This window comes from Eutrigla gurnardus (assembly GCF_963514095.1).
Source record: "Eutrigla gurnardus genome assembly, chromosome: 18".
NCBI classification, from domain to species: domain Eukaryota; kingdom Metazoa; phylum Chordata; class Actinopteri; order Perciformes; family Triglidae; genus Eutrigla; species Eutrigla gurnardus.
In genome coordinates this window covers 18297650-18320086 of record NC_139929.1, presented here as the reverse complement: position 1 = coordinate 18320086, position 22437 = coordinate 18297650, and positions in this window count along the sequence as shown.

The following is a 22437-nucleotide window of genomic DNA, read 5'->3' as shown; positions in this document are numbered from 1 at the left end:
TTTTCAAGAAATTTCATTCATTTCTTCTAGTTGCAGAGTCCGCTTATGCTATAGCTAGCGCGAGTCAATGGTTCTTAGCTAGACAAGCATTAAAAACAGTCTTGCCGACTCCACAGTGCACCCAAGGCAAATCCATTAAAACACTAGACTATCGATGTACAGATCTGTGTTGATAGAATAATATTTGAAACAAAAACTAACCTCGCATCGCATGAATCATCCATTTTTTGAGGAACTAGTTTCTCAGCAGCAGCGGAACTTTACTTTGCTCCATAGGACTCAAAACTCTAAGACGCGCAGCCCGAAATACTGCCCGTAAATAGGCAATCGAACCGGGCCAAACTGTCGGCACTTTATACCCCCAAGGCTGTATGAAAAGCCCTCGGAGCTCACTCAAACAACGGGCAGCCCACGGCCACAATTACGCACCGCGAACCTGGTCCGTCCGGAGAACCGTAAACCCTCGGACGCGTTGCGGGGATTCCATCTGGTAAATAGACACATGAACACCGCCGAATATTCGGGCCTCGTGCCCTCAGAGCTCGGTGAAAAGCCCTTGGTCCTGACTCAAACACCGGGCAGCCCACGGCCACACGAATCCACACATGCGGACTATCCGTCGGACTTAAAACTCTAAGACGCGCCGCTCGCAATCCAGCCGGTAAACACGCGGCTCAACACCGTCGAACTCTCGGCACTTGTGGCTGTCTGAAAAGCCCTTGGAGCTCACTCAAACACCGGGCAGCTCACGGCCGCGCGAAGCCACAATTACGCACCGCGAACCTGGACCTCTGCTCCGTCCGTAGACTGGTAAACCCTCGGACGCGTTGCGGGGGATTCCCTCCTGGCACCACCAGTCTCCGTTTGTTCGGTCCCGGTTCTTAGCTCCAGTGGGGGCTATCTCGGTCTCCACAGATGCTCTTTCATGTTCTGCCCTTTGAGCATCCCTCTCGTGCAATTCTTCCTCTGTATATTCAGGCTCGTACAGGTACGGTTGGGTTTGGGTGGAAAAAAACTCCTCATCAGAGTCTTCAAAAGTTTCAGTATATTCTCCAAAAGTGTCCATTTCTGTGAGATTGAAGAAACTAGCGCTGCAGGCTACTCTGCTTCTGTAGCAATGACAGCAGGTAAACAAACTATTATAGAACCGGTAACTTATAAGTGCTAGGTGATATCACTCCGCCGCTGCCATAGCCTACTAGGAAGTATGACACGCTGCTGCTGCTGCTGAGACATAAATCCTTAAAAATGCAAGGTTGGTTTTATTTCAAACATTCTTTCAACACATATGTACATCGATAGTCTGCCGTTACAATGGATTTGCCTCGGGTGCACTGTGGAGTGGGCAAGACTGTTTTTAATGCCATGCTAGCTAAGAACTATTGACTTGCGCTAGCCATAGCATAAGCGAACTCGGCAACTAGAAGAACTGAATGAAATTTCTTGAAAATGTCTCCTTACGTCTCGAACACACCAGCTCACTTGGAAAATAGGTCTTATGTCCAAAATTCTGAACTATCCCTTTAAAGATACTTGTTCTTTACTTAAAGGGCAAGTATGAAGCTATCCAGGGAATTTATTGGGTGAAATTAAATATAATATTCATAAACATTTTTCCCACCTTCAAAAGAAGATCGGTTTATGAAACAAAACCAATTAGTTAGGTTCAGGGAAAGAGTGTGGCTGATGTGATTGACAAATGACTCACATGACCAGCAAGTGACAATCATGTGAAGTCATGTGAGTCACTTCAACATTTTCTCTATCTCACTACTTCAAAAGTCCTCTTTTCTTTTGCCTGTCCACCCATCCGAGTGGACCAGCTTGCCCTTATGTTATGGCTCCAATCTGCAACTTCACCAGCTGCAGCTAAATCCGACACACTGCTCCTCAAAATATTTCCATTGTATACGAAAAACTAGTGATGTCCAAATGAAGCTTTGTGAAGCATTTTCTTTATTTTCTGAGCCCAATAGATGGCGCTCTCTGTTCAACAAAGGGTTGAAAGCAATGGAAATATATCGGCCTTCAACCCTTTGTTGAACAGAGAGCGCCATCTATTGGGAAAATGCTTCACGAAGCTTCATTTGGACATCACTACGAAAAACTACACAATGTTTCAGAGCCTAAAGTTGTACTTTTTTAATGCAATGACATTTATCTGACAGCTCACATTTGTAGTTACTCCTTACAAGAGTATTGTGGCTTCTTGTCACATTTCACAGGTGAAAATATCGGGGGTTTTTTTGTTTGTTTTTTTTTCCACAAAAAGCTACGTTTACCGAAACAAACCAAAATCAAGTATAATTTCACCCCTTGAGCTTAAGTCAACAGACTGCATAATTTTGGAAAATGCAAAAAAGTGGATGGCTGATCCATGAAACCACTCAGACATGTCCACAGAACAAATGTTTGTTTAACAAGAAATAAATGCATACAAACTGGTCAAACTTATATTCCAAAAACATATCAAAATGCTTTGACATCTATGGGATATTTTCTATAGCCCCAAAACGGGCATGGCCTTGACAGAAAGTTGTGATAGAACCGGTGAATATTGACCATTGAAGTGATCTCAGATCCACAAATGCAACTGACCTGCATTTAAACTGCTAATTTAATTTAAAATGTAATTTTAACTTTAAGTGTTGCTCATAAAACAGCATTTCTACATCAGGCACTTGCCATCCATCAATAAACTTTTTCAGCGTTTTATTAAACTTCCAGCATTTTAACATGTCACTGGATTTTATTGGCAGGGCTCAATGCAAAGGGATGCTGCAATACTAGAAATAACTGTCAAAAATACACAACAAATAGAGACTTGTTAATTGATCATAAAATAATCCCCTATTAAAACCTAGACCACTGACTATACAGGTGAAAATATGAGCACAGACTTGGACATTCCCCAAAATAAATTATCATTCTTACTAATACATTATTTAGTAGTCCAGAACACATTGGACGTGATGTTTCATCTTATTAATGTCGCCATTGGGCAGCTCTGGCCCATTTACATTGATAGGAGTCAGGTCAGCCAGTGCAGGTTGATGTTTTGAGGGCACAATTTGATGGAAATAGATGAGGTTCTCTCAGGGTAAAAGGAAGTAATGCATGGAGCCAAACACACACACACACACACACACACACACACACACACACACACACACACACACACAGCACCTTTCTGCTCAGGTCCATAAAAAGCAACCTCACCATGGGATTCGACTGATGACTCATTCATTTCTAGACATCTCTGGAGGACAAGTTCACGCACATGATTTTGACATAACCTGTTAATCCTATCCGGAGGTGCACTCCACACACCGCACTGTGTGAGTGTCGATGCATTCTTCATCCTCATATAAATAAATCCCCTACTCCACTGAACAGAGAACAGCATGATGTTGAAGATGATAATTCAAAAGAAGAAAAATAACACATTTGATTCTATCCATAACTGTCACGCCTCAGTGAGGTTTTGTCTTGTCTTGGTTTTTGTCTTGTGAATTTCCTGTTTTATTTTGAAAAGTAACTCCCCTCTCGTTTCATGTCCCTTGCCGTTCCTCATGTGTCCCGGTCTGACGTCATCCCTGATTCCTGATTGTTTCCACCTGTTCCCCATTATCCGTCTGTGTTAAATAGTCTGTGTCTTCGTTTGTCCTGTGCCAGTGTGTCTCGTTCCTTCGTCCTGTTGAGTACCTCCAGCCCTGATCCATAGCCTTGCCACAGTATCCTCGTCACTTTGTATTTCTGCGTTCTTTTGTACCAGTGGCGGCTCCAGAGATTTTCTGTTGCAGGTGCTATGGGGATGCTCAACACTTAAGAGAAGGTGCTTTGAATTTCGGGGCATTTCATTATGGCGGTCGCATCGGACCACCCTTGGTATATATAGCTACACACGCGTACACACCCGCATTAACTATACTCGTTCCGCGACTATAAGCATATATGTAAAGGTATGGTGGGTGCTATGGCTATTATAGGGGGAGCTACAGCACCACCTAGCTCCTCCCTGGCACCGCCACTGTTTTGTACCTCCAGATGAGTGATCTTATTTTGATAAAGTTTGTGGTCAGCATGTTTTGTTTGAGTGCAGATAATTTCATCGCCTTGTTGTTTTTCCTCCCTGTGGAGCGATCTTTTGTTTGTACCAGTTAGTCATTTTCATAGTGCTTGTTTTCTTTCAAAGAGTAGAGTAGATTCAAGACATTTCCAGAATAAAAGCCTTCCAAGCCTGACAATATCATTCATAAATATCAATCTTTAAAAAGACAGTGTTGATATAAATCCCAGTCTCGCAGCAGTTTGAAATAGTCACACATTTCAATCTATTGTTTTCCTGTACAGGGACACCTATTTTCCTTTTTTTCTTTTGTGTCTCTCGGAACTAAAATGTCAAAGAGGAGTTAACGAGGGTCCTTTGTCGTGATGGAAACATGAATTAAACATGTCCATGTAACTTTTCAATGTCTAAAGCCAGAGACATTCCTTTTATTGCTGAAATCTAATTATATGTAGTTATTTTAAGCCCATCTATGATGGTTTTCTTCAACTTAACCCAGAGGTTTTGTTGCCTAAACTGAAATAGTGGAGAATTCCTCTTCATATACACGAATCACACATTTTCATGTTGTGATTATTTCACAAACTGCCACGAGACTGTATATAAGTGGACATAGTCATTGTGATGTCACCTACTTTTTTTTGTGGACTATAGTTTTGAAGCCTCGAGTTCGGTTGCCATTTTGGATTTTGGCCATCGTCAATTTCTCGCCAATGAAGTGACCATATTTGGACTGTGGAGGAGGAACAAGCTGATGAACACAAGCTGCAGAGCAACATCCCGAGCAGCAACCTTTCTGGATCTGGATCCATCTGGATTCTGGTGTAAAGCTGATAACAAAGTTATCTTCATAATTCAAGGTCAACTTTACAGCTAAGTGTTAAAGTCATCTTAGAAGCTAACTGCATTGGTAGCGTGGTAGCGATCTGTCAATCACAAGGTAGCCCCGCCCCTAAAGCATCTCCTGCTTTCTGGTTTGTTTGACTCTAAATGGAATATAATGTACTAAATAATAATTTACCATGCTGGATTGAAACGAGAGATTCAGACCATAAGCTCATGTTTCCAATGTTTACTTAGATAATAAGTAAAGGGAGATGTAGGCTCATTTTGTCATAGACTTCTTTACAATCAGACCTCTTCTTACAACCAGAGGAGTCACCCCCTCATAGCCAGCAGAGAGAATGCAAGTTTAAGGCCCTTCAGCTTTAGCTCCAATTTTCACGACTTAGTTGTAATATTCCTTCATCAGTCATCTGAATTGTGTAGATGACAAATCCAGGGAAGGAAGTTGACGTAAATAAGCCACCCTCAATGTAGTGGCTGCAGTCACCTTTGCAGTAAACCTTCACAGTAACACTGTAGTATGATGCATAGCTGCGGCAATAATAATCTGCATCCTTGGAAAACAGTATTAGCAATCCGCACACTGTCTGACTCCGTCTCTGTCCCGGCCACTAAGAGGAGATTCCCACTCATCTAATCATGATGTCACTCCACAAAACTTCCAATCCTTCAGAGGCTGGTGAAATTGGTTGTCCCTTCCCTGTCTCACCCTGCGATGCTCGGGGGCAGAAGAACAATCCATGTTGAGTTTTTAGGTCATTGCAACGGAAATTGTTAGCAACCCAATTGTCGATTTAAACTTCCAGTAGACACATAAAAACATTAGCATTCATTTGGAGTTCATGTCCACCCGGAGAAGTTAATGCCTGTTTAAAAGACACAATATGAGCCTCATTCTAGCCCGATGATTGTCTGCTCACATCAGAACGATGATGAGTGTTGCGGATGTCTACTGATGATGCCTCGCGACATCCTGACAGAAAGTCTTTGCCTTCCGTGGCTTGTTCCATCCCAACCATCACTTTGACCCAAAGGAGCACGGACCGATCCACACAACTGTTATCAACAGAAAGAGAAACAGCATCGTTGTGATGTGGAGGAAACTTTGATTTTTCTTTGAAGGACGGTGAAGAAAGAAAAAGCTAGAGAGAAATAGCAGAGGTTCTTCAGGAACCCTGATGGGAAGTGATGAATCACACACATAACATCCCTATCATTCCAACACAAATATTTTGTAGGCTAGATCATCTTCCGTTGTGTTCTTAAAATATTTTCCTCTGTTGGTTTTGTTGTTTGCTTTGTATTTATCTGCATGTCATGCTTGTTCACCATTTTGGTCATCTGTGGTTGTTTTAAATATACAATTTTAACTCGACAGGTCTGAACCAGGGATAAAGGTGTGTTCACACCAAACACACAGCAAATGTTTCACGCAGTGCTATGTCAAACAAAGTCAATTCAAAGAAGTGCATTTTTGCACTGCATATGATGCAACTCGATTGCAAAATGTGCATCATTCGCATATCCGCACACGTTGAAATATTTTAAATTGAGTGAGAAATTCATGTGACGCCCATCAGCTTTGAAATTCTCCTGCTGTCATCCTTTATTCAGAAATGGAGACAGATTTTTGTCTCCTGTGTCTGTGGTCCCCCAGAGGTCTACGATAGTAGTTCATATTAGTCCGGAGACCAGACCAGACCATATGGAGAGAGTGTCTATGGTCCAAACAACAAGGGCACTGCTGTATTTATGTATAGTTTACCTTATTTGGAGTGTTGATGAAGCAGCTACAATGTTAGCATAGCCTAGCACCCATCAATCCAGACTCCATTCAGGAAACAAGCATTTTAAAAGTTCTTAGCTTGTCGTCTTACAGACAGAGCTAACAAATAAATTTAAATGCCCGAAATGTAAATGCTTTTAAATCTCTATTAGTAGTTTATTTTGGGTCCCTCCATTGTGGTGAACCAGCTGACGTGTGTCTTCCACTACCTCTGGATGATGTCATGAACCCAGACAGGACGGCATTTGTTTTCCAGTGTATCTGGGACTTCACAACATGTACAAAGCAGCAATAGTGGTTATTTCAGCCATGGTGGTAGAAACCTTGTTGCATGTGATGAAAATTAACACATATGATCCCATAAATACACACAAATGACCCTGCGGTCAAACTCGGGTGAGTAACATGAGGCTAAAATTGGCTTTGGGTTTGATGTGCATTAATCCACAAAAAAGTCAATCAGGCTCTTTAACTGTATGTTTTATTTTTGCTTTCCTGCTACATTTCTCTAAAAGGGTCATTTGAATGGATACATGTTGAAGTCACAAATAAATCTACATCGTCTTGGTAATGTCCCAAATCAAGTTATAGGCTATTTAAGGTGGACACTGGGATTTTGTAGAAGTTCATTGTTAGTCTTAGCCTCCAGACTTCAGTCAGATTGGTCATAGCAGACAATGACTTCCAGCCAGATGGAATATTGTTCTCCGTAGTTTCGTAAAAAAAAATGTAAAACAAAAAGACTTGAATAACAATCAAAGAAAACGAAAACAATCAAGTTCTTTCCTCTTGCCCTCTACTGGAGAGCAACTGAGCATCCTTAAGAGTTCTCTTTATCCCTCTGTGGGCTGTCTAACACCACATGCTGATGCTGGGAAGATATTAAATGCAAGATAAAACAGGGAAACGAAGTGCTGTCACTGAGGCTGGAGGCTCCATGAAAATGACTGATAGACTTTCATCATATCGAAGGGGACTCCCTCCTCTACTTGGAAATGCTCAGTAAACTCTGAACTTTTGATGTGAGAGTGTGGCAGTATAAAATGGGATTGTGGTCGACCAATCAGAAAGCACACATGCACTGCATGATTGGATCATTATCCAGCTTGCCAGCGCTAGCCCTCAGCCGATCTGAATAAATCATGAAACACTGTAATTCAGCCAGGTGGGGCTTAAAAGTCACTTATTTTCTCACTTAGTATCCAGGCAGTCCTGACTTTACAGCAGTAGACTTGGAAAGTGATATATTAACAATAACAATTTTGCAGATTAGTTACAATTACGCCGGGTTTACACTTGACATGGAAGTTCAGGGCTATATTTAGTATATTGAGTGGTTACTGAATGTAGAATTTGCATTATTCATATTATTATAATTGTATTACCATCTGACGAAGAGAATCACAATAACGATACGTATCCAGTAATGAAAAATTCCCAACTAGCTTGGGGGAGCATGATGCACTGTGAACGTGTCTTGGGTATACATGTTGACTACTGTAACTGTTCTGAGAGCTGTGCTACAGTTAACCTCCATTGAGTTCACACATCCGAGTCTGGCTTCATCTGCACATCAACCTCTTGAACCACGACAGACTCCAGACCGGCACATGGGAAATAGCAGAAGAGTGTGCACCCTGTCCTTTTATGGCTCTCACTCTATGGATTTCTTCACCTCTACTTTGAGTAACACTCAAGTTGCCTTTTCAGAAGTGTCTACTGAGAAGGCCATTCACAGGTGAGGATCCAAAGTGAGAAAGGATGAAAAAAATTGGGGTGGACTTCTTCCATTATCAATTCTTGCTGACAGGCTCCAACAGAAGCCAGCTGAAGCACCAGATGTGATGTGTCTTGTTGTGGACACCATGGAGCAAATAAAAGATCCAAATATTTTCAGAAAGAACTGCTTTGTTAATCATCCACGACTTATATTTCACCAGGCTGCACATTTCACCACAGGGGGAGCTACCTTTTTTGCTTATAAATGCGAGGACACTGCCATGAGCTAAGTACAGATGGAGATTACAAGCATCCTTAATCAGGACAGTCCAACCAAAAGTGCTGCTGTTGCAACTAGGCAACAGTTTGCAAAGCTGGAGTTGAGCTGCATGCTGAAAGAAAAGAAGGAGGAACACACCTACTCTTCATCATTAGGAAGGACTTGTATATCAACAGATTCTTGAATCTCCCAAAGTTTTCAAGAAGGGGGTTGAAGGAATGAAAGAGGGAAGCTGTGTTTACATGGTCCAACAAATCTGCCACCACTGGAAAACTTTGACAGAAACGCACTTTGAAAAATCGTTTGTGAAAGGCTTCACACTAACAACTATGATTGAAGCATAATATTTCATAAGATAAAATATTTTGTCAATTTTGGGAAATATATCTTTTTTTTTTCAAAAGCTGACCATTGGACTTGGACATTTATATAGAACAGAGCCTTGTTTAATTGAACTCATTTGATTCAGATCACATTTACACTACATTAGATTAGGTGAAGCTGGCCTCTAAATTAGACAACTATGGCAGTTTAGTTAAGATGTTTGATGGGAAAACAGAAAAGTATTGACTGAGAATGCAATGTTGGTGTTTGTAACACCGTTTGGTGTTTGCTGTCAATGTTGGTTTCTGTCTGTGACAAACTAATTAAATAAAGTACAAACTGGAATATCTTAACAGACAGTCCACACCTTTAGAAGATGCCTGAGAGAATATAAAATGACATTTTCACTGGTGAGTTTCCCGTCTGCCTGACTCTCTCTGACCTGAAATGAATTGCCTACCAGAGGAGGGATGTGCATCATTACAGAGTTCAGTTCTAATATATGGTGGTGGCATCCAACTAGAGGCTATTTTATCTGCCCGGCCCACTCTTTATACATCTGTGACTAACTCATTGAGACAAGATATCTCCTGTCATGCATATTCACTGTCACATATTCACAATCCTCTCACTATCATGCTGCCTCCCTCTCCGCTCACTAAAATAGGGCTTTGTCAATACCAATGACAAAAACACAGACATTCTCAGGGTGAAGCTTCGTGTGTTTTAGCTGTCTTTTCTACCAGTCCCGTCTTTCCTTCTCTGCTTCTTCCTCTTTTTTCAGTCCAAATTCCATTAAACATTTTAATAATTTGTGATGTTTTGTGCAGGCATTTAGGGATTACATTAATGTCTCAAAAGGACTGAGGTTTAGTTCGGGTCACCACCTAAAAATAATGATACCAAGTCAGCCGAATAAGGCACCTTCCCCGCCGTGTTTCCATATGAATCTGCATATTGTTAAGGGTGTATTAACTGGATTTATATATTCCAGCTATTCATATGCCCTTTTCTGCAGCTGATCTAACAAATGCTGATCTTTAACTGCACACAAAGCCATTCGGGGTCTTAATTCCAAACCTAAAACTTCATTCAGTGTCCTTCCATGAATCTCAATCACAAATCAAAAATCACAAATCTACCCTGCCTTCTGTCACCTTTTACAGTTAAAACAGTTTGATGTAAGTCAACAAAATTCTGACGAAATGGGACAGGGGAAGACATTTCAACTTGTTCATCTTTGAGTAAATCAAGTTGAAAAAAGCAACCTATTCTGATTTTCTGGTGCCTACTTGTATTTCAGGTTACTGCTAGAACATGTTTACATGCTTTAATCCTGCCCCTCCCCCCCAAAAAGCCCAGTCTGCTCTGAATGGTCAGCCGGCCCAATCAGTTGTGATTGGTCAACAAGGAAAAAGAGGAAATGCATAATATGCCATCTTTAAGGTCCATTCACTTATGTTTTAGTTGTTTTAAAGACCACTAGTGTATCTGTCTGTCTGTCTCTCACACACAGACGTTACCATCTTGGTAAATATCTGAAATATGCACTATTAATAAAACAATGCTTATAATTTCACTAACACTTTGAAGAGGTGTCAGTGGATATTCACAGTAGTTATGTGAATGTGTTGATATAAATTGTTTAATTAAGCTTCATATGTTGTTAACATTGAATTGGATGTATTGTACCTTTTTTGAGTGCTAATCTGACAAGCATAGTGTAGCAGCAGTGTTTTTAACAAAATGCTCTTATTTTGAAAAACTGTCTCCACACAGGCTATTGGGCGTCCCCATGCACTTTCATCTGTTTCTGCAAGATGTATCTGAGTCTTCCCTGACATATTCAGTGTTAAATGTGCTAGATGGTAGATGGCTTTTTTTCAATGTTTTCTTTTGTTGGACGACAGATGCAAGTCACAAAATGTTACAACTGAAAAAAAACAAATAAATAAAACAAATATCCCTGTACCACCTTCCACCCAACCCCTCCAGTAGTACCTTGGAGATACAGGTTCAACACTCAATGACCTTGAAATGTGAAATATGAGAAAACAAAGCACAGTTAACTATTCAGGGGAGGGGGGGCTATTAAAAGGCTGTTAAAATAATCAAGCATCGGATAGCCCTATGTACAGAGGTCCTCACTGCAGTGGCCCCAGGTTCAACACCAAAAGGAGCCCTTTCTGCGTTGTCCCCCCTCTCTCCCCCCTTCACTCTCACAATTTCCTCTCAGAATGAAGGCAAAAAGGCCCAAAAAATATCTCAAAAATGCAATCAAGCATTGCGATTTCTTGTAGAAACGGTCTACAGAGCCCCGGACAGTGAATTATCCTGTCATTTGGTGCACCTCTCAACCATTCTTCACAGACTAGCGGCCAACCAATGTCTCACTCACATCAGTTTTGCCTTTCAACCAATAGCGACAGAAGCCTATACGATATACAAGGTTGGTTTTGTATTATAGCTGTAGATTCTATGATTGTAGGCATATCTCTGTCAGCTCTGGGCCTCTGGCTCAGCTGAAAAAATGCTGGTTTAACTAGGGAGCAGACATATGGTTGTGTGTGTCTGTATGTGGTAAGTGCAGACGTAAGGGGTGCCCATGCAAAAAAACAAAACAAAACTAGAAACAGGACGCACAGGGTTGTACCCAATATTGACAGCTCTTACAGGGCTATGCTCCTAGAGTTACATTAGCTAATGGCCTTGATTGTCAGATTGGTTAATTAAAGTTAGCTTTCTTTAATGATCTGACCTGAGAAGAATCTCCTTGAGAATTTACTCTCCGTCAATTATTTTGTATGTTTAATAATAAGAAATTAAAAGTGAGTTATGCATTTATGCCGGTGCTGTGAGCAGAGATACATACTTGCATGTAATCCCTCTGAGTGTATTCAACCCTGTGCTGCTGCTTTGTGTTAATCTGATGTTGGAAGTGAAATGTAAATGTCACAAGGACTGAGACAGACATGTGTAATTTCTCTCACACTCAGGTAAAGGGGGTTTGCGTTTTTACTTTGAAATGCAACCAGGCAGAATGATGTAAAGTAGAACTCAAGCAATGCGCAGCCTCGATGCAGGCTTGAGGTGCCCTTAACAAGCACTTTTAGATTCAGTGGAAGTGAGTTATTATGATTCTATAAAAAAACACAATGCACATACTTCCAATAAGTGTCTATTGTATGCATGCATTCCATAATTCCAAATAACCACTTGCTGTCTTTTGACAGGCACAAGTAGAAAAGGCTCCAAATGAGTAAAAAGCCTGCAGTGTGTCCTGAGCTCACCCAGCTGACAGGATGTTACATCTCACCTTGACAGACACAGTAGACAGGGCCTTCTTCCACTGGCAGTTGAACTTAAAACTTGTCTTCTGAGACGTCATTCTTTTCCTCTTTTCTCACTTCTTTCTCATATTCCATAATAAATGTGCATAGCGCCACAAACATCAAGCTGTCTTTTTCAAAAGGCCTGACCCCCCTAAAATGTATCCTAGTGGGACTGACATGAACACTGTATTCACATAAAATGTTGTATTCAACTAATAAATGGGAACAACCACAGTATTTGAGATGGTGGAGATATCATTTGCATTCAAATTCCATATATTTGTGTGTGGAGTGAAGCTTGAAGACTTTAAGATGATAATATAAGTGAAAGAAGTGATTACAAGCCACAAGTCCATGGAAATGTCTTACAAATGTTTCCCGAAATAAGAGAAATGCACCCACGTAGTATGTTCAATAATCCATGCATGGATACTTGAGCTGCATTCTGAAGTGCTGTCCCAACAGAAAAACATGTTCCAACAAACATTCCCATTTATAACAGTTGTGAAACTGTGTTAAAAACACTGCCAGTCTGCATTCTTGTGTACTGCAAAAATGATTAGGAGAAAAGTCCATAAGTGCAAACATTGCATAAACAATTGCTCAGCCTCAATCTGGATTAGGAAAACAACTCATCAAGGCTTGTTGTCATGAGGGAGACAGATTACAGGTTGAGTGTCAACAAAAACAAATCCATTTAGAATCCATTAAAAAATGTTGACAAATTAAATAATACAACCCTTGGACACAACATACAAATGTGATCCATGTCACATTTGGGCATCAGCATATTAGAAATGTCTTCATCTCTCCCTTTATAGAAGAAGTATCATCCTAGGACTGTTTTCACTTACTTGTTTCTATGACAACAAGTTTCATGTTCAACCAAAACAAAAACAACTAGCGCAAAATGATGGAGGTTATTTTGCTGAACAATGGCATGTTTTCATCGGCGCCTGTTCAAACAAAGAGTCCAACACAGTATTCAGTTCTACAACACTTGACCTTTGTGATGTCGACAGTGTCTATATCGTAGTGTTTTAAGTAGACAAAAACTGAAGCCTGAAGACAAAGAAGTGTGTGTGTGTGTGACAGGCTACCTGTTGATCTTGAACCGGACGTGACCCCCTTTCTGTCTGAGGCAGACAGTGAAAGCAGAGCAGCTCTTTGCACAGTATGGCCCTGACCTTTCAGTGGTTTTTGTCAATGACAACTATGCTCCATTCAAAGAGGCCTTGCTCTACCTCATCCATGTAACAAAGAGGTGTTCCTTATTTCATGGTTGTTAGCTCTTAAAGTCCACCTCCATTCAAGCATTTCTTTTTCTTTTCTATCACAAAAATTACCAAAACAAAATAGCTGACAGGTCAGAATTTAGGAACCACTTGTTGGATATCAGGCAGGGTTCAACCTCATATGGAGTTGGTAGATCACAGCTAAAGAAAGGAACCAGATCATTCAAGGCCTAAAAAACAAGCAGTACATAATTTAAATAAACTAGTGAACAGCTCTTAGAATGTGCTCAAATCCTGGCAGCAACATTTTCTATCATCTGCCGTCTTTGGATGTTTTGCCTGTTAATACCAGAATAAAGTGTATAACATGAATTACCTTTTGAATAACCTTTTTCTAAAGAACAGGAATAATGGGAACTTGTTAAACAGCCATAGCTGGCTATCAAGGTAAACTACAACTCTCTTTAGCTTTTTTGGTTCTACCAGCATACCTATCATAATTAAGATACAAATCACTTCTTGTGTCATGTAAAATGTTTGCAGTGATCTTAACTTTTTTTTCTGCTCACTCAGCATGTCCAATAATAACCTGGGCCCGGTTTCCCGAAGCCTTCTTAAAGCCTTCTTAACGCTACGTCATTCGTAACCCCTACTTAGAGTTCCTACTTAACATTTCGCGTGTTTCCCGAAACATTCTTTGCTACGAATCTCTTTCTTACATCATACGTTGGTAAGAGTGGTCTGGAGCGCTCTTAGAGCCTTCTTAGCTCTACCATAGTGATGTTTCAGCCACTGTACAGTAATCCAGAAATCCCCGCTGCGCATGGAACTGCACATTGCCAGTGTTGCGTTTCACCAGTGGTTTTAAGTCATTCATGAAGAAAATAAAAATAAAATTAGCATGCATTTCATTACAAGGCAAAGCTTTACCTCAACTTCAGAAGTAGCCTAGGTATATTACAGTGTCATTTAATTAGCCCATTAGGCCTAGTCAATGTCAAGGCATGCACAATCCTGCCAGCAATTTGGGAAATTGGCACATCGTCAAACAATTAAAAAATGTCATAAATGGACGCCGGTGACGCTTGTGAACAGTGGCAAAACTGTGGCAGCGATACAACGTATCCTCATGCTGAACCAAAGACGTCGCCCTCCTCGGAGCCATTGGAATACATAACTTCATCAACTTCAATCCCATGGATATATTGACCGACGCGGCTTTATTGCATAAGTTTCGACTACAACGGCAACAAATACGCATGTAATTAAGGATGTAATTGGCTCAATCTTCTCTGCTGTTTCTATATTTATTATATCTTTTTTTAAATCAGTATAGGCTATGGTAGTATGTTCGACCATGGTTAAATAAATGTTAAGGCCTAGAAGGATTTCTAGCAATGTTTTATTCGCAAACACTGCAATAGCCTACATTTTATAATATAGTGCTGTCATGCACCTGCGCATGAAATGGAAAATCGAACTCTGAGCAATCGATTTCAGCACTTTCTTTCTGGACAGCGCCGTGTACGAACGATGTAAGGAGTGTTTCTTAAGGCGAGTCCACACCGGAAGAACTGCCCGACTCGCGTCGGTAAATGAAGTCGGGCTACTTAATATGGCCGACTCGAACAACGACATGGGCGGTTCACACCTACGGAATTACAGCTGACGCCATACGTTCCGCGCTTGCGCGAGATGTAATGTCGCCAAAACAACAGGCGGTGCTAATCTGTATTGTGGGCCAAAAAACACGAAAACCGGAAGTAGCCGAGAGAGTGTGTCGACACTGTAATGGGAATTTTGGATGTTTGTACTTTATAATCAGAATATTTGTCAGGCCAGACGTCGATCCGCATCTCCTCATCTGACTGTTATGCTATGACGAAAATGAATGCCTGTTTGTAGATGATATGAACATGAGTGCCACATTGACATAAGATAATTTCAGGACTATGACGCCTGTGTTCTGTAAATCTTGACCTTGCCTGTACATCTTGTCTTTGTAAGATAGGACATGATCCGTCCTTTGGTTCCTCCTCCTTAAAAGGGAGACTGTTGTTGGACTCAGGGTCGTTCCTGCTGATTCTGAACCTTTGCATCAAAAGGCAGGGGTGACCAGTCCCTCCTCTGCAGATGAGAATACTTAGTGGAATAAACCTCGGAGAAAAAGCTGATCCTGGTCAGATTCATTTTTCCACAACAACACCTTCTTCGATTCCACTGTTTATCTGGTATGTTTACCATCGTCACTTCCGGGATTCACTGATTCGCTAGTCAAGCTGCTAGCCTCCACCAATCAGAATGGTAAAAGAATGACCGACTCGAATGGCGGATTATACATTTGAGTAGGCTGAAATGAACGCTGACGTGGGCCGATTCGAGCGACCACACCAAGTAGACTCATGTCACGGACGCCGACTCTCTCAAAGACGCCGATTTTCGGTCCGGTGTGGACTCGCCTTTAAGAAGACTCCTAAGAGACCGTTCGGGAACCACGACTATAGAGGTAAACAACTTTGGTAAGTCATAACGTAGGAGTCTTCGTAGCGCGCTAAGAGTGGACATTATCGGGAAACCGGGCCCTGATAACTTTCTGCAGGTGGTAGAGCAGGTGGCCAACAAGCAAATTATTTTTCTATTTACGTTGCCTGTTCTAGTTATAATATTTTTGGCAGATGCTTGACAGTGTTGACTTATTTTTTAAATTAAACACGTTGAACGGCCAGTGCTTTGCCTTTGATGTGGTATAGAAGAATTGTAGCTAAAGCCTAAGCTGCTGTGCATTTCCGCTTCAAGGCAATATTGGGAAGGATTTTTTTCACAGTGACGGTAAAGTTCTTGAGACTGGGGTGAACTGAGAGGGCCTGGTTCAATCGCTGACATCAAGTATCAAGGCAGAGAAGGAAAGGCAATTTTATTTGTGTAGCACCTTTCAACAACAAGGCAATTCAAAGTGCTTTACAAAAACATTAAAAGCATTGGAGAAAAAACATTAAAACATAAAACAATTACAATATAATAAATAAAAACAAGAATATCAAGGAATAGAAATTACAGTGCAGTATAAGAAGTTCATAGATAGTATTGTTTACTGAAAGGCAGCGGCAAACAGAAAAGTCTTCAGTCTTGATTTAAAACAGCTGAGATTTGCAGCAGACCTGCAGCTTTCTGGAAGTTTGTTCCGAATATGTGGCGGGTAAAAACTGAAGGCTGCCTCTCCATGTTTGGACAGAGCAGACCTGTCCCAGATGATCTGAGAGGTCTGGAAGGTTTATAAATAAGCAGAAAATCAGAAATGTATTTGGCTCTAAACCATTCAGTGCTTTGTAAACCAGCAGTAGAATTTTGAATTTTGATTAATTCTTTGACAGACAGGAAGCCAGTGTAAAGACCTGAGAACCGGAGTAATGTGATCCACTTTTTTGGTCTTAGTGAGAACTCGAGCAGCAGCATTCGGAATTAACTGCAGTTTCTGATCAACAGAGAGGGCAGAGAGAGAAGAAGAACAGAGAGGGCACTCTCTGCACTCCAACGATACAGCTCAGCGTTGAAGATGATTATGCATTCAAATGAAACACGTTATCATGACAAAAGTAACAAGAAAAGAAACTTTGTTTCATGTGGGTTATAGCTCATAGTCATTTTCCCTCACTTTATACCTTCAAACGAAAGCCTACAGTATGATAGATATTACAATTAAAAGTTATGGTCGTATGTTACGTTATTACATGTAACATAATACCAAGTTACATGTTACATTTAAAGATTAAGTAAAAACAGTGGAAACTTCAACAAACCCTTTTCAGTTTCTACAAGAGCTGTGCAAAAACCATCTTATTATTACATTATTTTTTAAACACTTTAAATGACTGTATGAACTCAAACTGTTTTACAGGGTGGACAACGCCACTACTCGGACTGCTGTGGTCGGGATGCGCTCTGACATCCCCGCAGTTCGCAAGTTCACGGCATTGATGCGAGTTGAAGTGGCCACTAATCGGGAGGAAATGGCGAAGTTAACGGCGGCGAAAGATGCAGAGGAGATTGATGAATAAAATAAAAATGGCAGAAAAAAAGGGCTCCCACACCATCCCAACAAATAATAACTACACTGGACTTTTTTGTTCTCTGTCGATTGGACCCCCTTCAGACTTTGTTACATGATGAGACTGTTGTTCACTCATGACGAACAAATATGGACACGTGTGCAGACACACACGTAATCTGTATGCACTGGACTTCAGCTCTCTGTACCACCTACTGCTGTAACATGTTATGTCAAATGTCACAAGTAAAAGAAAATGTTATGTCAAATGAAAAATGCAAAAGATAAGATAATATTATGAAGACGATTTTAACCTGTGGGTAATGGGGGCGGGACTAGATAAGCCTTGGCTTCTCCCGCTTCCCCTTTCGGCCCTGTGTATTTTACTATTTGAACAAAGATGTATGATGATGCTGATTTAACTGACATGCCCGAAATAAATAAATAATCAGGAATTTATAACATAAAAACATGAAATGAACATTCAATGAACACTCAACACCATTGAATATTAACACCAAATTAAGATCATAAGCCATATTGTCAGCATGCATATCTAATAAACATTAAAGCAGCATCAACAGGTTCGCTTCAACTTAGTTCTTGACCGTCTTATATCATCGGTGGAAATTTTAATCTTCAATACAAAAACTCAGAAAGCACTTTGCCACAAATGTACTCTCCACCTTGGTCTCTGAGGCTATAAATAAACACAGATCCTACTTTTTTGCAATAGACACAGGCTCACCCTAGTCTTGATTATAATGAAACTGGAAATTACATTATAAGTTATATGGTAGAATTATATAACCAGTCCCAATAAACAAATCATGTTTGGGAAGATTGATATAGAAACATTAATTTGCATTCCTTCACATTCTCTGCAGCAACACTCAATTAAACCCAAACAGTTCATTCAAACAAAAGTACAAAATCAGCATCACCGCTCGCTCAAAGTACAAAGGTAAAGCACTCGTCCTGCACAACAGCAAAGGAGGAGTCCACCCTTTATATGTCAGGTTTGGGGACTTTGTTGCTAAAGGCTTACAGTTTAGTGAAGTTTGACTATTTTCAAATGTAGTAAATCTCTCACTGTGCCAGTGCGTCTGCGTCCATTGTGTGATGAAAATTGTCCTCCTGAGAAAAGAGCAGGGGGGGGGGGGGGGGGGGGGGGGGCTGGAGCCGATCCCAGCTGTCATTGGGCGAAGGCAGGGTACACCCTGGACAGGTCGCCAGTCTATCACAGGGCCAACATGTAGAGACAAACAACCATTCACTCTCACATTCACACCTACGGGCAATTTAGAGTCCTCAATTAACCTATCCCCATCCTGCATGTCTTTGGACTGTGGGAGGAAGCCGGAGAACCCGGAGAGAACCCACGCTCACACGGGGAGAACATGCAAACTCCACACAGAAGGAACCCGGGGCCGACCCGGGGATCGAACCCGAGACCCTCTTGCTGTGAGGCAAGAGTGCTACCCACTACACCACCGTGCAGCCCCAAGCTATGCTAATGTGGCACACCTAAGACTGTGACCACATTGATTTTAGTTATTTGATAAAGAGTGGGCAGGAAATTCAAATATAAATAATTTGAAATGTTATATGTATTTTTTTGTATTTTTGTTTATATTCATTTCATGTATTATTTGTATTTAATGAGGGGACAGGTTACAGGATAATAAGAGCAGAGTATAATGTGTGACAGTGGGGCGGAACGGGGCCAGTTGTACCGGGGACCTTAAATAACGCGAGGCTTCCCCCGTCTGCCTTACTGTGCCCATTCCTGGGAAAATGTTGTTAGCATTAGCCTAACTGCAACACAACCCAGTTAATGTTCAGCTGGACATGCTGGTTCACATCAGGACAGGTGCTGGATCTAGTGCAGACAGACAGTTGCTCCTCTAAGCACCTCAGAGTTTGGTCTCCCTCATTACACAGTCTATCCCCCTCTCTAATCCCATAAAAAGTTGAGAAAGCATAATAAATGAAAGTGAGGGAGAGTTGTTACTGTTACTAATTGGATTGGAGCTGGCGGCATTGGCTTGGCGGCATAATGGGAGCAAATGAGAGTGAACAGGCAGATTCTATTTGGCTGAGGTTACAGTTATTATTAGGCACTGACCGAGAGGTAATTCACTCAGATCAAATGGATGTGTTTTTTTTTTCTCAATATCTCTAGATAGTATTGTACGGTTGCTCAGTGGTTCATTCTGCAGCCCCACAGCAAGGAGGTTCTGTCTGTGCTACACTTTGTACATCAAGATTTTACATTCAACATTAATATTACTTTCGCTGAGCAAAAACCCACCCACCCAGCAAGTCTTTCTTCCCGTTTTCGTTCCTCTTTTCCCCCGATCTTTCCTTCATCATTGATTTCAACGTTTTCCTTCCGTTTTCTGGTCCTCTGAGATGCAAACTAACATTGAAGGTTGATTTTTGACATGTAGACAATAGTTGACAAAACAATCTCACCACAAGGACCAATGATCTTTATCTGTATACCTATGTATTTTTCACTTTGGAAACAGCTAAAGAATCAACAGCCACTGATGGACCTTGTGGTGCGAATGTTGTTGAACTAAAAATTCAAAGGTTTCACACAAAATCCAAACTCTACAGTTCTTCAGTGTTATTCCTTGATACTCAAAAGTTGTAGTCAAATCAAAATACTCACCTCCTGCATTCTTAAAGGTGGTTGTAATGTAATGAACTAATTGAAAGAAAAAAAGAGTTGCTGCTTGATTTGAACGACAATGATTTCCAAAAACACAAAAAGCCAAAAAATCTCAAATTACACTTTTGAAGGCAAAGTTATGTGATAAAGACTGTTCCATCCTCGGCATATCTAAACGCCCTGACGGCCAGCTACACTCTTTCCCAAACACCAAGACTCAGAAGATAACTTTCTCACTTCCACAGGTTTATTGGTCCGCAAGGGAAAAGGGAAAACTGCAACACAGATAAAAAGGGCAGAGAAATCAGTGCCACACTTTCTGAACTACACATGAATAAAGCTAATTTCCAATCCACTTTTACATGTTGCATTTCGTTTTGTACTTAACTGAAATGAATAAACAATGATAATTACATGTTGACAACATTCTTTTTGGTCATTACAACACTATTAGAGTCTTCAAAATGACACACGTGTGGCCTAGCATGGCATTCGTATAGCCGTAATACATTCAGACCATCTTTAGAAGATACTTTACAAAATTTCACATTTCTGTCAAAATAGCGATCAATACTTTCAAAGGAAAAAAAATACAAAGAATACATACCAACGATGCAATGTTAAACGTAAAATGAAGACAGATTTGTTTGGAATGCACTGGATTACGAGACTTGAATGAAAAGCTGAACCAGCTAGACGAGAGAATATTTTTCCTACAGGTCACGCGATAGGCCAAAAAGAGTCATGTGATCTTAAATTGAACAAATCCTGAATACAAACACATAGGAAATGCATATTCCTGGAACACATTCGAATTCTGCAATGCTGATTACATGTAAAGTATGACTTGTTTTCTGTAACATTGAACTTAATGTTTTTCTTTTTGACATTTTCTTACACATAACAAAACAAAGACACTAAACAGTGTTGTAAATCCAACACACATACTCCTTTAGGGTTATACTCAAGCAGTCTTTTTAAACTGGACCCACAATGCAATCGCTGGAGGCAGTGAAAACTGTTATAAATATAAACTAAAAATTATGCAACGCAACTTACATATGTAAGTTAAAATAAGTCAAGGTTTTTGGTTTTATATGGGACTCGAATAGTTGTCTCCTTGGTGAAAGTCACATAGGAAGGTTTATTACGTTATTTAAGTAACATACATAAGTTAGGTATATTTCATACTTGATGTAACACAATTTACATATGCAAGTATAAGAAAACAAACGCTGTTCCTGTCATGACTGTCATTGATTTCATGACATCATCCAGTAAGCAACACTTGAACTGAATATTTTGTTGATTTAATAGCAATTAGTAGATAAAAAAAACGAACTACATAGTGATGGCGATTTATAAACACCCAAAATCATTGTTTGTTAGCTCTGTCTGCAAGACAATAAGCAAACAACTTTAAAAATGCTTTTTCTCTGAATTAGACTGCAAAATAGTTAAAGCAAAAACACAAAATGTAAAAAAATCAAATAGATGAATATATGATTCACTCTCATACATTTGTTGAATTGTGCCCATTCAAACCCAGTTTCAAACAAATGTTAATATTAGTCCAAGTATATACTTTGTAAAGACGCAATAAAATAAAAATCATAAGACACTCTTTGGTGCTTTTCAAACATTTTTGTCCTATTTTCTCCCCTCACTGATAGAGCAGTGTAGGACTTTTCTACACACAAGAAGGATTCAAAGCCACTTTATTTACATTCTAGTTGTATCTACATAGTGAATGGTTCCAGTTTTTGTAATATATGAGCAGTGAAACCTGCATGGAAATCTATCTTGAATGGGGCCTCAGGGGCTACCAGTCATTATAGCATGGCGATCTCTTTGCCTGATCGTAGGGATGTTCTCGTAGGCTATAAATGTGCAGCGCTTATCTTGGTGTGCATGTACTGCAGAAATGTTACTCTTGTCACTCTGAAATAGCTGAACCAATGACAGTGAAGTATGACAGCAGCTGCACAAGAAGACATTTCTTCTGGAACATCATTGTCTTTATGGTGCACAGCAGCACAATGTGAATGCACAGTAGCAATCTCAAATATGCAGGCGGAGGTGGTGGGGGTGGTTTTTATTTAATTAGTACAATGATGATAT